Genomic DNA, 16960 nt, shown 5'->3' with positions numbered 1-16960 from the left:
AAGAGCTGTATCGCGATGTGTAGCTCAGGAAATGTTCTCCCCCCAGCCTCTTTAATTTCTTAATAACAGGTCCTCCATATCCACCAGTGAATGTGATATGCTCAAACTACAGCAAAACTAAGACCGGCTGTTTGCTGTCCTTGACTAGCGCCGCTACCTTACCGCTTCCGACCGCTTCAGTAACTGCCCATATTCCCAGCAGCGCACATTACAGTGTGATAAATCTTGCCAATTTGGACTGATAGAGAGTAATGGCTTTAATGAAAACTGGGAAGTGTAATGGAAGTAATGAAGGAACTGTCAGACTAACTCGCGTGTGTTACGAGCATAGCAAAGCTCCCCTATGAAGGCAACGAGATGATTTACCTGAAGCTGCGTCAATTTTTTTTTCGCACAATTAGGGTAACACGAACAGGAGGGACGCAGCGCTTTTGATTTTTATCAAGAGCGGGTGCTGTTCTTAGCCTCTGAAAAATACAAACACTTCTCTAATTTGACGACTGCGCTGATAAGCAATAATAATTCTTGGTGTTTGTTATAGTGACACAAATTTCCTCGATGTACAGTCGAAACCTTATATAGAAGAGGAGCATTGTAAAGCGCATATTGTAATTGTAAATTTTTGCGTAGCATAAGGGTACCTATGCTCTTATCGCTTTGTTCTACCAGTGAGCTCTTCTCGCAGAGAACGTGCTTCGACACCATTTTAAAGTGTGGCCTACGGTTCCCTACAACTAACCGATTTTCAGGCATCATGAGTACGCTCTTGTGCGTGTTTGCTCTTTTAAAGTGCACTCGGCAAGTCAAAGCAACTGTATGCGTTTAATCATTTGTCTAAATTCCTTTAAATATAGTAAATGGGATATATCTGTCATATATGCATTGTACAACCTTTCCCGAAAAGAGTCTAAACAACCAAAGTCGCCCAAGAGAAGGTCTGAGTGCGTAAAAAGCTGCTTTTGTCTGAAAAGGGTTATTTAGACGTGCCATATTCATTGCGCCACAGCACATTCGTTCATTTTCTTCGACATAAGTTGTGAGGTAAAACATTTAATCTGACTTCTGTTCAGCCTGGAGCATCTGCTTGACATTCCTTTAATCCACTTTTTCGCAGCACAACCGTCTGAAAGACGCTGTCATGCCAGGCGATCCCATGTACACAAGACAGAGGCCAGTTTATATCTTGTCCGAGCTCAGTACGCAACAATGAATCCCATGCAGTCTACGTATTCGGAACACTTACGGCTGAAGAGTCACAGAAAAGAGAAGCAGTTTACGATAGGCGGAGAGGCACTAAGTAATTAGGGATCAGTTTTGTCGAGGGAAGGTAATTATAGCATATCATATTCTACCGATTTAGGTAACTTATAGATTAAGAATAGGTGGGTTAAATTTCGCAGGTGCTCCCTGATAATAGACTACGGTTAACTCTTATCCCACTAAGCGAGGTATACAACGGTAGCATCTTAGCAGTACTAACCTATGGGGCGATAATGACGGGGCAAATGGAAGGAGCTCATCCTGAATTGGAGACAACGCAGTGAAAAGTTTATGCTGGGTGCTGGAAAGCCTCCTATTAGTTAAACCTCTGTCCATGTTGTTCCTTTTAGCATGCTGTTTTAAACTTGTGAATGTGCTCCTGAAGCAATTTTTTTCTCCAGAGAGGTGTATACACAAGAGTACGAGCTTTTCTAGAAATGCATAAAAAATGCTTGCACTTTTACTTCACGAAGGCTGACGTTAAGCGACGAGAACCGTGAGTAAACCGGATGTATTTTTACTTGCAGTTATCAATGCTTACCAGAAAGTAATGCATACGTGGGTCAAGTCCAGGAAAGAATAGATCAAGACACCTTCAGAAGATATGTAAGTTTACAGCATAGAAAAAAACTCGCATATTGATTACAGCACTATGAACCGTTGTCCCAGAGTATAATGTCTCCTATTATACCTACGAAATGGTTACTTCTGCACTATTACGCTAGATCTCAGTGGTATAAGTAAAAAGGAACGAACAGTGTCCCGCCTTCCTTTCTTCCATTCAGTCTGGGAAAATGAGGAATGCTTCCCGTAGTTAAGAGTTGTAGGCAATTTGCTCTTGACTTGGCATTAAATATTTGTACACTGCGCCGAATATGCTCAAACCCAATATGCTCAAACGATGTTAGGAAAAGACCGTAGAGAGCGTAAGGCGGTATCAAAACCGTTAATTATGAACTGACGCCATTTTCTGCATTTTTTCTGTTTTTGCCACTGGGGTGTTCAGATAAGATGTAATGGAGGCCCCATGACCACTTCATAATTTTCAATTAAATATTTATATGTAGTGGGCAAGCGTCTCCACACCAATTAATGAACCTTAGATTTGCAATATTCGGCGTTATGTTCTCGGAAAAAAAAACGTGTATCACTAGAGGCGGAAAATACCATTTTTGTCATTTTACAAAGGTTCAAGTTTGGAGACTTTCTACGTCTGCAGTAAGACCATGTCATCTATTATTTTTTACTCACTAAATCTATGCAACCTTTTCTTTTACAGAACTATTACAAACTTGTTTTGTGGTTGCCATTGATTTAGTAAAAATCGCAAACTTTGCTTCAGGAGTGGCGCGCCTGCAAAATGTTAATATTCAACCTTACGGACTGGCATGATCCCTTACATTGTTTGCACTAATACTTTTTTTCTTTTTTTATGCGGGTAATGCTCTTAATTTCAAACAAAATCTGAACCTCTAGATTGCTAGGTGTGTACTCCACAACGCATCAAATTCGCTTAAAATTTGAACTTGAAGTCGGTAGCTTAAAACGCTGGCATCGCACACAGCTGGCTGCACATTGCTGGATAGTTGAACGCATCTTCGGCCAGTAAAATCGCTGCTGTCTGCGGTGAATTCTTTGAGCCACTCCCAAGCGCCCAGACGTGGCGTCGTCGTGCATCATTCCAGGAACTGTGATGCATAAGCTTTCTGGCACAAGAAAGATGCGTGCTCTCCCAGAGGCGAAATTCTGTTTGTAGAGCAATCCTTCGCGAATGCAAAAAGTGCTGTTCATAGGATTTTTGGCGGAATCATAAAAAGAGGATAATGTTTGGTCTTTGCGTTGCTCAGTTCGGAAAACTCGAAAATCGGGGAAGGCTTGGAAAGTGAAGCCAAGTATTCATCGAAGTTGCCGGCGTCATCATCGATCTTTTGAAGCGATAACCGCGAAAGCCAACAAGCATCTGAATGCTTATGGCCACTTTTATGCACCACAGTAAAATTATTTTTTTAGGAGCAAAGCCCATCGAGCGAGCCGTCCACAGTGATCACAAAGACGCACGAGCCAGCAGTGAATGGTGGCCGGTCACGACGGTGGAAGCAGTGTGTACTTCAATTGAAGCTGATGAGCAGAAGTGGTGTAGGATGAGGCCCAACGTCGAAACAAATTTCAGATGACGGAAAGCTGCGTCGCAATCGGTTGTCCTATTGAATTGTGCATTTTCATGCAGCAGACACGTGAGTCGGTAAGCGATGTCTGCAAACCTTAGTACAAACCGTCGAAATCACGAGCATAGCCCTAAATACCTCTGCAGCTCTTTTACTGATTGAGGCTCCGTAAAACGTTTGTCAGCTTCACTTTTCTTTGGATTTGGTCGAACACCTTCATTTGTTCTTCATGTCAACTAAGTGACGAAGAACAAATTTTCATAATTTCTAAAGTGGCATTTCCTTGAATTCAGTATCAGTCCAGCTCGTTCTATGCAAAGCACGATATTGTCACGTAGTGGTGACGAGGTCGACGACACAAATGAAGGGTCGATGATTGCACTGAGGAAACTCTTTATTTGGGCTGACTTGCGCCCGCAAAAGAACTAAGCAACTCGGCGGCGGCGATAGCAACAAACGCGCTCGTCGGTCGTCGGACAAAGAATCCCCGTCACACTCGGCGACGCTCAATTTAAAGGCTGCACAGAACAATCTAGATAACGTCGCAAACAGCTACCAGCACGGCCTGGAACATTGTGGAAAGACACCCGAGTGGCCGGAACCTTCGAGACAGATCTCGGTGCGTCTTGCGCTACAACAAAACTGATAAAGGTGTGACTCGCGACATCGAGCAGTAACAAACAAAGATTACGGAACTGATACGCGGTCCAGAATCAGAGTGATAAGCCTGTATGCCGGCGGCTGTTAAAAAACAACAAATACTGTTTTGTAGGTTTCGCGGCATTACTCCCCCCTTAAAAAAAACATCGCCTCGATGTTTCAAAACAAAGAAACTTAAACATAAACACTGCAAAGTTTAAACACCACAGATTCTTTAACGCGCGTAATATGGCTTCAGTCGTACAACATGTACAATTTCTGGGCGTGCGCGTCGCCGTTGTGATGCCGATGTTCCGTCGGGAATGACTTCATAGTCCAGGGGTCCGACGCGGCGAAGGATTTTGTATGGCCCAAAGTATCGACGCAACAACTTTTCACTTAATCCGCGACGGCGAATTGGTGTCCAAACCCACACTTGTTCTCCTGGATTGTACTCTGCGTGGCGTCGTCGTAAATTGTATCGTCGGCTGGCGGTGCGCTGTTGGTCTTTCATACGCAGCCGTGCAAGTCGTCGGGCTTCCTCTGCACGCTGCAGGTAGGCGGCGACGTCAAGGTTGTCCTCGCTGGTTACGTGCGGCAGCATTGCGTCAAGCGTCGTCGTGGGCTCCCTGCCGTACACAAGCTTAAACGGGGTCGCTCTGGTCGTCTCCTGGACTGCCGTGTTATACGCGAAGATCACGTACGGCAAGATGGCGTCCCAGGTCTTGTGTTCAGCGTCGACGTACATAGCGATCATGTCCGCGATCGTTTTGTTCAGGCGCTCCGTAAGGCCATTGGTCTGGGGATGGTACGCAGTTGTTCGTCGATGGCTTGTGTGACTGTATTCCAGGATGGCTTGCGTCAACTCTGCCGTAAACGCCGTTCCCCTGTCCGTGATGAGCACTTCTGGGGCGCCGTGTCGCAAGAGAATTTGTTCGACAAAAAATTTGCCGACTTCTGCCGCGGTACCATTTGGTAGTGCTCTTGCTTCGGCGTAACGGGTAAGGTAGTCAGTGGCCACGATGATCCACTTGTTACCCATAGACGAAGATGGAAAGGGGCCGAGGAGATCCATCCCAATTTGTTGAAAGGGCAGGATTGGGGGCGGAATCGGGTTTAGTAGTCCTGCTGGTCTGTTCGGCGGCGTCTTGCGTCGTTGGCACTCACGACACGTCTTCACGTAGTGGGCAACTTCGGTAGGCAGTCGCGGCCAGTAATACTTCTCCTGGATTCGACGCAACGTGCGCGCAAATCCGAGGTGGCCTGCTGTGGGCTCATCGTGCAACGCCTGCAGAATTTCTTGCCGAAGGGTTTTAGGCACTACGAGAAGCTGCGCGGTCTTGTTAGGTGCGAAGTTCTTCTTCACGATGAGGCCATTGCTTAACGTGAAGGATGATAAATGTCGCCTGAACACACCAGGTGGGGAAGCGGCCTTTCCTTCCAAGTAATCGGCTAGCGCTTTCAGCTCAGGGTCTGATCGCTGTTGTTCTGCGAAACTGCTGGCGTTTACCGGTCCCAAAAAGGCGTCGTCGTCATCGTCCTTCGGGGGAGCATCGACGGGAGCGCGGGATAAGCAGTCTGCGTCGGAATGCTTTCGGCCCGACTTATAGACTACAGTCATGTCAAATTCTTGAAGTCGTAGGCTCCATCTGGCAAGGCGGCCGGAAGGATCTTTCAAATTAGCCAGCCAGCAGAGCGCGTGATGGTCGCTTACCACCTTGAATGGTCGGCCGTATAGGTATGGACGAAACTTAGAAGTGGCCCAGATGATTGCAAGGCACTCCTTCTCGGTCGTCGAGTAATTCACTTCGGCTTTTGTGAGTGACCTGCTCGCGTAGGCGATTACTTTCTCCTGTCCGGCACTCTTCTGGACGAGAACGGCTCCTAGGCCCACACTGCTCGCGTCGGTGTGAATTTCGGTCTCGGCGTTTTCATCAAAGTGGCCAAGTACGGGAGGGCATTGCAGGCGGCGCTTGAGTTCGTCGAAGGCTTCTCCTTGCGGCGCTTCCCATTTAAAAGGTACGTCAGCCTTTGTAAGCTGCGTCAACGATTCGGCGATCCGCGAAAAGTTTCTGACAAATCGTCGATAATAAGCGCACAGCCCAAGGAATCGGCGCACAGTTTTCTTGTCGGTAGGCGGTGGGAATTGTGCGATTGCAGCTGTTTTCTCCGGGTCTGGGCGAATACCGCCCTTGCTAACGATGTGACCTAGGAACCGGAGTTCTTCGTAGGCGAAGTGACACTTCTCTGCTTTTAGCGTTAGTCCCGATGACTTGATGGCTTCCAACACTGTCTGTAGTCGTTTTAGGTGGTCTTCAAAGTTTGACGAGAAGACAACAACGTCGTCCAAATATACCAAACAAATCTGCCACTTCAACCCTGCCAGGACTGTGTCCATTACTCGTTGAAACGTGGCTGGTGCGGAGCAGAGGCCAAATGGCATCACCTTGAACTCATAAAGGCCGTCCGGTGTGATGAATGCGGTCTTCTCGCGATCTCTTTCGTCGACCTCAATTTGCCAATATCCGCTCTTCAGGTCCATCGATGAGAAGTACCTTGCATTGCAGAGTCGATCGAGAGTGTCGTCGATGCGGGGAAGCGGGTAAACATCCTTCTTCGATGCTATTCAAGCGGCGGTAATCAACGCAGAAGCGAAGTGTGCTGTCTTTCTTCTTGACCAAAACGACTGGTGCCGCCCAGGGGCTGTTCGATGGCTGGATTACGTCATCACGCAGCATTTCCTCAACTTGATCGCGAATGGCCTGCCGTTCTCGCGGCGATACACGATAAGGGCTTTGGCGCAGAGGTCGGTCGTGTTCGTCCGTTATAATGCGGTGCTTGGCCAGTGGTGTTTGTCGTACCTTCGATGATGACGAGAAGCACTCCCTGTAGCTTCGAAGCAGACTGAGAATCTGGTCTTTCCTGTGGTGGGTCAATACCGGGTTGATGTCAAATGTGGGCTGACGGAATAGGTCCGGTGCGTCTTCCAGGGGTTGGTCGTGGAGGGCGAATACATCTTTGAGGTCCGCTAATTCGTCGAGAAAAGCGATCGTCGTGCCCTTGTTGAGATGCCGGTATTCTTCGGTGAAGTTTGTTACCAGCACCTGAGCTTGACCTCTCCGGAATTTCGCGATGCCTCTTGCGATGCCGATACCTCGTTCCAAGAGCAATTGGAGATTTCCTTCGACGATGCCTTCAGCGGTTTCAATGTCTGTGCTACCTACGCTGACGGCGACACTTGATCGGGGCGGCACGGTCAATTCACCGTCGAGGACGTTTAGAGCGACGTGTTGCGTCGAAGTCGTCGTAGCAGGTATGGCTTTGTCTGCAGAGAGCTTGATGAGCTTGGATCGGAGGTCGATGATAGCCCTATTTTCATTTAGGAAGTCCATGCCTAAAATCACGTCGCGGGAGCACTGCTGCAAGACCACAAAGCTGGTGGGGTAAGTACGCCCATTTACGGTTATTCTTGCAGTGCATCGTCCCGATGGAGTAATCAGGTTGCCACCTGCGGTGCGAATCAGCGGGCCATCCCAAGCGGTGGTAACTTTTCTGAGCTGAGAGGCTAACGGTCCACTAATGACTGAATAGTCAGCTCCGGTGTCTACTAGGGCAGTGACTCTGCGACCGTCGATATCAACTTCAAGGTCACTTGTTCGCGTCCTCGCATTGTACGTGGGCCTTGGTGTCCGATCTCGGCTGCGTCGTTTCTTCAGGTCATGGCCGGGGCATACCGTTGTTACTTCGCTGGGCGGCGGTGTCTGCTTGCACTCTGGTCGTGTTGTCGTCGATGACGTCGTGTGGAGCGGCGGTGAAACGGCTGCGTCGTCGTTAGTGGTCGTCGGCGGCGGAGGATCTTCGTCTTTTCGCCGTTGAGCAACCTCACCTCCAAAGGTTGCTGCCTTTAGTTTCCCCTGCGCGGGCTTGGGGACCTTCCGCGCATACTCTCATCATAGTTACGGCCTGGCGACGCAAAGCGGGCCCTGTATGGTGATGGAGATCTGAACCGACGGCTTGGTGACGCAATCTCACCGCTGCGCAGATAGTTGTCGATTTCTTGCGGTCGTTCACCTGGGCGTGGTCGTGGGGCGTCGACTGCAAATCCGCGGAGACCGATTCGTCGGTACGGGCAGTGGCGCAGAATGTGGCCGGCCTCACCGCAGTGGAAGCATTATGGCCGGTTGTTTGCAGTCCTCCAGGCGTCGCACTTCCTGGGGTTTGGGGGTCGTTGGTAAGCTTGGCGGGCGGGGGCCAAGCGGCGGTTTTCAGGAACAGGACGGTAGCGGCGAGGGCTGGGAAGGTCATCACGTCGGGGCGGAGGGCGACGTAATGCACCAGCGTAGTTCATCGCTGTTGCTTCTTGTGCTGGAACAGTCGCAGCCGTCGCTTCAGGAACGCCCAGCGCCTGCTGAACTTCTTCACGGACGACGTCCGCGAGCGTTGCCACCTGGGGTTGTTGCGATGATGGCAGCATTCGGCGGAGCTCCTCTCGCACAATCTCCCGGATTAGGTCCCGAAGGTTCTCTCCACTTGCATATGTGCTGGGGTAGTGGCATGAGGAGTTTGGTTGAAGTGGTCGCTCGTAGTGGCGCATCCGGGTATCCAACGTCTTCTCAATGGTCGATGCTTCTCTCTCAAATTCTTCCACAGTTTTCGGCGGGTTCCGGACAAGCCCCGCAAAAAGCGATTCTTTAATGCCTCGCATTAAGAATTTCACTCTGTCATCTTCGGTCATGTTAGGGTCGGCGCGGCGAAACAGGCGTTTCATCTCCTCTACGTAGGCCAGGACGGGCTCGTTTGGTAGTTGAATTCTTGATTGGAGGAGGGCCTGAGCTCTTTCTTTTCTGACAGACCTTGTAAAGGCCATCAAGAACTGTGCTTTGAAAATCTCCCAATCCTTGAAAGAAGTCTCGTGATTTTCAAACCAAATTCGGGCATGTCCTTGAAGAACAAAGTAGACCTGCCTGAGTTTCGCAGCGTCGTTTCAGCCATTGAAATCTGCCACACGGTCGAAAAGGTCCATCCAATCTCCCGCATCTTCATCCGGTCGTCCATGGAAGCAGGGGGGCTCACGGGGTTGGACGAAAACAACCGGTGCTGTAGGCTGGGCCATTGTCAGCGTCGATGCCTTCCGAAATCGAATGGGGTCAGGTAGCAGACCGTGCTCTGGCTGTAGGCCTTGAAGTCGGCGGCTGGCTCGGTGACCTGTAGGCTGGTCTTCCAGGGCGACAGGAACACGGCTTGGGTCTTCGCTTGAAGGATAAAAGGCAGCACCTCCACCAGATGTCACGTAGTGGTGACGAGGTCGACGACACAAATGAAGGGTCGATGATTGCACTGAGGAAACTCTTTATTTGGGCTGACTTGCGCCCGCAAAAGAACTAAGCAACTCGGAGGCGGCGATAGCAACAAACGGGGATTCTTTGTCCGACGACCGACGAGCGGTCGTCGGACAAAGAATCCCCGTCACACTCGGCGACGCTCAATTTAAAGGCTGCACAGAACAATCTAGATAACGTCGCAAACAGCTACCAGCACGGCCTGGAACATTGTGGAAAGACACCCGAGTGGCCGGAACCTTCGAGACAGATCTCGGTGCGTCTTGCGCTACAACAAAACTGATAAAGGTGTGACTCGCGACATCGAGCAGTAACAAACAAAGATTACGGAACTGATACGCGGTCCAAAATCAGAGTGATAAGCCTGTATGCCGGCGGCTGTTAAAAAACAACAAATACTGTTTTGTAGGTTTCGCGGCAATATCCAGACTACTGTGTGCTCACTATATGTTTTGCCAAAAATTACAGCATCGTCCAAATAACACAAATTTGCATACTAGTCCACGCAGGACTGTACCCATGCACCGCTGAAATGTGGCAGGCACATTACATAAACCAAAAGGCATTACGTTGACTTCATAAACACCATCGGGTGTTTCAAATGCCGTTTTCTCTTTGTCTGCACGGGGATTTGCCAGTAGCCTGATAAATCATTAGCAGAAAAGTGTGAGGCTGTGTGCAGACAATCAATTGCTTCACCAATAGCTGGAAGCGGGCAGACAGCTTTTTTCGTTATTGTATTTAAACGACGGTAGTCAACACCAAACCTCCATGAGCCGTCCTTCTCTTTAACAAGGATAACAGGAGCTGCCAAAATACTAGAACATTCTCGAATAATTCTGCGCTTTAGCACCTGTTGAACTTGCTCATCTATTACCTTACGTTCAGCTGTCGAGACTCGATAGAGCCTCTGGCGTATCGGAGGTGCGGTCCCGGTGTTGTAGTGGGATGAATACGACTGGTAGGCAGCGGTGTAGAGTCGTCCTTGGCAAAGTCGAACACTTCCACGCGCTTCTATAGTAGTTCCATTAGAATGCGACGCTCTGTTGTGGAAAAAGACTTGTTAATCATAGACTTCACTTCGGCCTCCATACTTGGTTTCAAGTGCTGCTCTGTGACAGAGCTGTTCAACGCCGCGGCGGAACCTGACGCGCCTTCCTCGAAATGGGCGAGTTTTAGCCCCGAGGCATCAGAGCTGGCTCTTCAGAGTGGTTGATTGTCCGCAACCGTTCACCTGTATTAGAGAAAATCGTCCACGTTCGACCCATTTTCACCTTCGATCCTTCTTATCCGCCTGATCTCCTCTTACTCCTTCGTGATCAACGCAGGCCGGAGCCCATACATCTCCAACAGGGCCGCCACCCGTACGGCACTTCGCCCTTTAGAAGGAGGATTTATGACATAGCGCTGCCGGACGAAGCATCCAGGTAATGCTCGCTCGGTCAGAATGGCGCGCGTTTGATTTAGGGGCGGCCCCATACTTTGTTACTCCCACCTCCTGAAAACCACATCCCCCCTACGTCCACAGCTCCCGCAGGGGGCATCTGTTAAAGCAGATGTTTGCATGTACTGTGCGACACCACGGACCCCGAGCATCCACGCTTAGCCGTGCGTGGCATCGCCGTGTCTGGGGAAAAGGGGATCCTGGTGGTTGAGCCGATGCCGAGTGTTTGGACCTTTAAGGCCCCTCGGCGGAGGCAACACACCACTTTGGCCCACGCTTCCCACAGACGGCACCTCCGGGCTGACCCACCCGGGGGAAATCGGCAGTCGCCTTTTCCTGTCCTCCCCTCCATCTTTCGCTTTCCTATCCCCTCTCTTACAACTGTACTGTCTTCTCTTACCTTCTTCGTTTCTTCCTACTTCCAGGCGGCGAGGGTTAACCTTGTGTGGCAAACCAGCCTGAGTTACGCCATATTGGGTTATAGTTACGGTGTACAGCTGGCGTGGGCAGGACTTGATTGCCAATTCCTGTCACGTCCCCTCGTTGGGCTCCGTGGTGGGTGGCTGGCACCGCAGCCGAACAATATACATTTTCTATGGCTTCCTCTTCTTCTTTAACTGATCGCCCTCCTTCGAAACGAGGGCGCACCGACCAAACTGCCCAGTTCTTTTTGAAAACAAAGAGCACCTTCCCACACTTTCATGTAGTTCATAGTGAGCACTCAGAAAAGACAGCAAGACAAGCCTCACCGTTCATTGTTGCAAAGACACTGACTGAAGCTATAGGCAAGGGTTACAAGATCAAGAAGCTTGCAAATGGAGACCTGCTGTTGGAACTTTTATATCATCATCAGTATGAGAAACTCTCAGGAGTTAGCACTTTTGGTGACATTCCTGTTGTGATTAGCCCACATCGTTCTTTGAATACTGTTCGTGGTGTTCTTTCTGACCAAGATCTAAAGTACATGACAGAGGAGGAACTGCTGGAAGGGCTGAAAGAGCAACACGGGACAAATGTATACCGAATAAAAATAAGACGTGACAACAAAGAAATCGAGACTAAACACTTTGTCCTTACCTTTGCACTGAGCGTACTCCCGAGTCTGTGGAGGTGGGGTACACGAAGGTCAACCTGAGACCATACATTCCGAACCCACGACGTTGCTTTAACTGCCAGAAGTACGGTCACGGGGCTCAGAGCTGCCGAGGCCGACTCACTTGTGCAAAGTGTGCTGCACTTGAGCACCAAACCGATGACTGCCAAACTCAACCCCATTTCTGTGCAAACTGTCAGGGCAACCATCCTGCTTATTCGCGTAGCTGTCCGGTGTGGAAGACTGAAAAGGACATAATCACTCTAAAGGTAAAAGAAAACATCACGTTCACCGAAGCACGCAAACGATATTCAATCCAACACCCTTCCTATTCCTCTGTGGCGCAGCAGTTCGCGGCACCACAGGAGTCTTCAGCCCCTACCCAGGCCACGAAAAATGAGTCTGGGGTGGTGCCATCCGCGCCCCTGGTGGAAGTAGCTGGTGCTGCTCCACTACCCCCAAAACAGGCTGCGCTGACCCCCAGGTCAGCGGGCCCGAAGGCCTTGTCCCAAGGGGCAAGGTCAAAAACAAGTGTATCCGTGCTTTCTGCACGAAGGTCCAGCACATCTGAAGATGTGATGGACACATCGCTCCCCTCGCCTCCGCAGCAGCGGCGGCAAAGCTCTCTCGAGCGTAAAAGAAGGGACAAAGTCCCAATAACGGGTCCAAAAGACCCAACAACATAGATTTTCAACCCTATCCCCAACTAATCCACCACCATGGCATTTCTAGTTCACTGGAACTGTCGCGGGCTTTTACACAACTACACTGATATAACTGACATTTTAAATTCATTTTCTCCAGTTGCGTTGGGTCTCCAGGAGACCAATCTCGGACCACAGAACAAAAACTTTCTTAAAAAATATCAAGTCTTCCGTTGTGACCGACAGAATTCAAGCAGGCTCTCCGGGGGCACTGCTATTGTGGTCAAGGTGGCGTTGCGACACGAGGAATCAACCTTAAAACCTCAATTGAAGCTGTTGCAGTCACCATGGTGCATTTTAAAACAATAACAATATGTTCTTTATACACCGAACCTCATTTCACTATCACACTTAATGATTTACAAGCAATTTTAATGCAACTACCGGAGCCATATATCTTAGTAGGGGATTTTAATGCTCATTCATCCTTTTGGGGAAGCGAAAAAACGGACGCCAGAGGTCGGATTTTAGAAGATTTTATTCTCAACAACAATGTTTGCCTCCTGAACACTGGCAAACACACTTACTGTTCTTCAAGCACTGGAAAAATGAGTTGCATTGATTTGTCTTTTTGTTCACCAAGTCTTTTCACTGATTTTAGATGGAATGTTATTGACAACCCTTATGGAAGCGATCATCTTCCCATCATTATCAGTCTAACATCGTCACCAGTAATCACCTTTACTAAACCACGGCGTTGGAAACTGTACCTAGCCGACTGGGCACTCTTCCAGAAACATGCCGCTTTAGAAAAACTCTTTTCGGACAGCCTCGGTGTCAACGAGCAAAATAAAAAGTGCACAGAATGTATCATTGCCGCTGCTCATTTAGCCATCCCCCAGACTTCGGGAATTGTACGAAGGAATGGAAAGATATGGTATGCAAAGGAATGTAGAGAGGCCAAAAGAAACAGAACAAAGCCTGGGGAATTTTTCGTCGATACCCTACACAGGAAAATCTAATTAAATATAAAAAGGCAAGGACTAAGGCTCGAAATATTCGACGTCATGCTGAAAAAAGATCTTGGCAAGGTTATGTGTCTTCAATAAACAGTTCCGTCACAGCAAAGAAAATGTGGGAGCAAGTTCGCAAACTCGATGGCAAATTCTCTCCTTTTGCAGTTCCTTTCCTTACACCCCCTGATGCACAAACAAGTATACTCGAGCAGGCTGACCTATTGGGAGAACACTTCTCTCATGTTTCCAGTTCTCTACATTACACAGACTCCTTCCTAAAGTATAAAAACACAGCACAAAAACAGAGACTTCCTACGAATGGTTATACCAACGAGCCCTACAATAACTTAATTACAGTTCAGGAACTCCATAGAGTATTAACTAATGGCAAGAAAACTGCACCAGGCCCCGATGAAATACACTATGAAATGCTAGCCCATCTGTCCGAACCTGCAGTAGGAGCACTCCTGAAAGTTTTTAACAAAATCTGGGTGTCAGGCAAAATGCCTGATGCTTGGAAGAAGGCTGTCATTGTACCATTCCTGAAGCCTGGAAAACTGCCAAACTTTCCTACTAGTTACAGGCCAATAGCCCTAACTAGCTGCCTTGCCAAATCTTTCGAAAGCATTGTCAATACCAGGTTAATGTTCATTCTTGAAGCTCGTGAACTCCTTGATACCCACCAGTGCGGCTTCAGAAGAGCTTGTTCAACACTGGATCATCTAGTTCGGCTTGAAAACACAGTCCGAGAAGCCTTCATACATAAACAGCACTGTGTCGCAGTTTTCTTTGATATGGAAAAAGCGTACGACACCACCTGGCGATTTGGGATACTTCGCGATCTGGCAGATCTTGGAATCCGCGGCAGAATGTTGAACTGCTTAAAAGATTTTTTGTCCGATCGCTCGTTCCAAGTACGCCTCGGTTCTACACTCTCGAGGAACTTTACACAAGACAACGGAGTACCGCAAGGATGCATATTAAGTACTACACTTTTCATTGTAAAAACGAATTCCGTAGCCAAAGTAATCCCACAGTCTGTTATGTACTCACTTTATGTTGATGACCTCCAAATCGCACGCACATCATTCAGCCTATCGACGTGTGAACGACAGACGCAACTAGCATTAAAGAAACTGAGTAATTGGGCAGATAAAAATGGATTTAGGTTCTCGCCTCAGAAAACAGTTGCAGTTCTTTTCTCTCTGAGGAGAGGCCTACAGCTCAATCCCACCCTGCACCTAAATGAAACCATATACTCCCGATAAAGCAAGAACACAAATTTTTAGGACTAACGTTTGACAAGAAGCTCACATTCCTCCCACACATAAACAGCCTGAAAGTCAAAGCCTCTCGAGCTCTCAACATCCTTAAAGTACTCTCAAGGAGACACTGGGGCTCTGATAGGACATGTCTTCTCCATATCTATCGCTCAGTGGTACGCTCCTGTTTAGATTACGGGTGCGTGGTCTATGGGTCAGCAAGACCGTCATACCTTAAACGGCTGGACCCAGTACATAACCTGGGTCTGCGTCTTTCAACTGGCGCATACAGGACATCGCCGGTGGCAAGTCTGTATGTAGAAGCAAACGAACCGCCACTAAAATACAGGAGGACCATGCTTACACTTTCATACGTCCTGAAAATTCGCTCGTTACCAAAACATATTTGTTACTCCATACTTACAAACTGCCCCTCAAGAACACTGTACATCAATAAACCTCGATCCATCAGACCTCTCATACTCCGTTTTGAAGAGCAGTGCCGGGAACTCAACTTGCTGGATGCACTTCCTGATATTGCACGGAGACCTGACCCACTGCCACCTTGGTACAACTTCACTGCTGTGTGTGACTTCACATTAACTCAATTTCGCAAATCACAAACACCGCATGAACACATTATACAAGAGTTCTTGGAATTAAATGAGAAATACAGTGATCACAAGGCATTTTATACAGATGGTTCAAAGACAATATTTCATGTAGGCAGTGCAGTAATAGAAAATAAGCAGGAAAAAACAGTAAGGTTGCCACAGTGTGCCTCAATATTTACTGCCGAATGCTACGCCTTATCCCTAGCAATAGATAAAATAGTCAACAAAAACATCAAAAACAGTATCATCTATACAGACTCTCTGAGCGTACTCGCATCACTACATCAAAAAAATGCTACAGAACCTTTAATAGGGGGCATAGTCCATTATGTACTGATAGCAAAAACACAAGGACTTAAATCAAATTTTGCTGGGTGCCAAGCCACGTAGGAATCAGCGGTAATGAGAGGGCTGATGCATGTGCCGCGGCCGCCTCCATTGCTCAAGTACAGAAGGTGAAAATTCCACATAATGATGCCATAAAATTCATGCAAAGAACACTGAGACAAAAGTGGCAGGCTTCATGGGATAACGAAGTTAATAACAAGCTACACCTAGTAAAGCCAGTTATAAAAGAATGGAAATCATGCAGCCATCAAGAACGCTTTATTGAAGTAATCTTATGTCGTCTTCGTATCGGACACACCCACATGACTCATAACTTCATCCTAGCAAAGAAAGACAAACCCATTTGCGAACACTGCGGAGAGGTGGTCACCATAAACCACATCCTAATATCCTCTATAAAGCTCGATCAACTTAGAAAAAAGCATTTCCCACAGTTCTATGACAACTACATTCCCCTACATCCTAGCTTACTCTTAGGAGAAAATTCACTGGTTAAAACGTCTTCTCTCATTGATTTCTTAAAAGATGCCAACATCCTAAACCTACTCTAGTATATTAAAATAATCGCTCGATTCCTTTCACCAAACAGATACGCAAACCCTGAATTTGGCGCATGATGGCCTTAGCTGCCTATGTGCCACAAAACACAACACAACACAACAACCTACGTCCACAGCTCAGTGCGGCCCCTGGTAAAGGCAACGACGCAACAACGCACGAGGATACACTTTTTAGGGCAGGTGAGTGTTGGTTCTACTACAGCTTCAAACGATTCGCGTTGATTGCGAATAGAAAAAACCCGCACAAATGCTGCAGATGAAGCTAGTACAACTGTATCTTCTTCAACCGCAAATTCTCCAAACTCAGGTGTCAAATCGTCCACAAGAGCCGAAAGTAGCCAAGCGGTTCAAATCAATATCTCCCTTACGACAGTCTAAAGTCGCCCCATACTTGAAGAAAATCAATCCCCGGAATCACATCATGTGTTCTTCGAGGCAGCAGTGTGAATTCTGTTCTATAATTTAGGCTAGAAATAACATCTAAAGCACATACACCAAGTGGAGCAAAAAGTTCACTACCGACAACATGGAATAACACACCACTGTCACCACTTAACATTACTTTCCTACAATAAT

The 16960-nt window shown here is 47.9% G+C and overlaps 1 long non-coding RNA gene across 1 annotated transcript in view; it reads left to right on the top strand.

The window, feature by feature from the left end:
* LOC146192384 (uncharacterized) overlaps positions 1 to 16960 on the top strand; it is an 81022-nt gene that overhangs the window by 25045 nt on the left and 39017 nt on the right. Inside the window, exon 2 of the long non-coding RNA XR_014706400.1 lies at positions 1788 to 1866. This is a non-coding gene — a long non-coding RNA (uncharacterized LOC146192384). The remainder of the gene's footprint in view (positions 1 to 1787; positions 1867 to 16960) is intronic.

The sequence above is a fragment of the Amblyomma maculatum genome, chromosome 4 (assembly GCF_055883805.1).
Source record: "Amblyomma maculatum isolate TAMU_Amacu chromosome 4, ASM5588380v1, whole genome shotgun sequence".
NCBI classification, from domain to species: Eukaryota; Metazoa; Arthropoda; class Arachnida; order Ixodida; family Ixodidae; genus Amblyomma; species Amblyomma maculatum.
The sequence above is the reverse complement of the archived record's forward strand: the minus strand, read 5'-3'. Positions and strand labels throughout refer to the sequence as shown.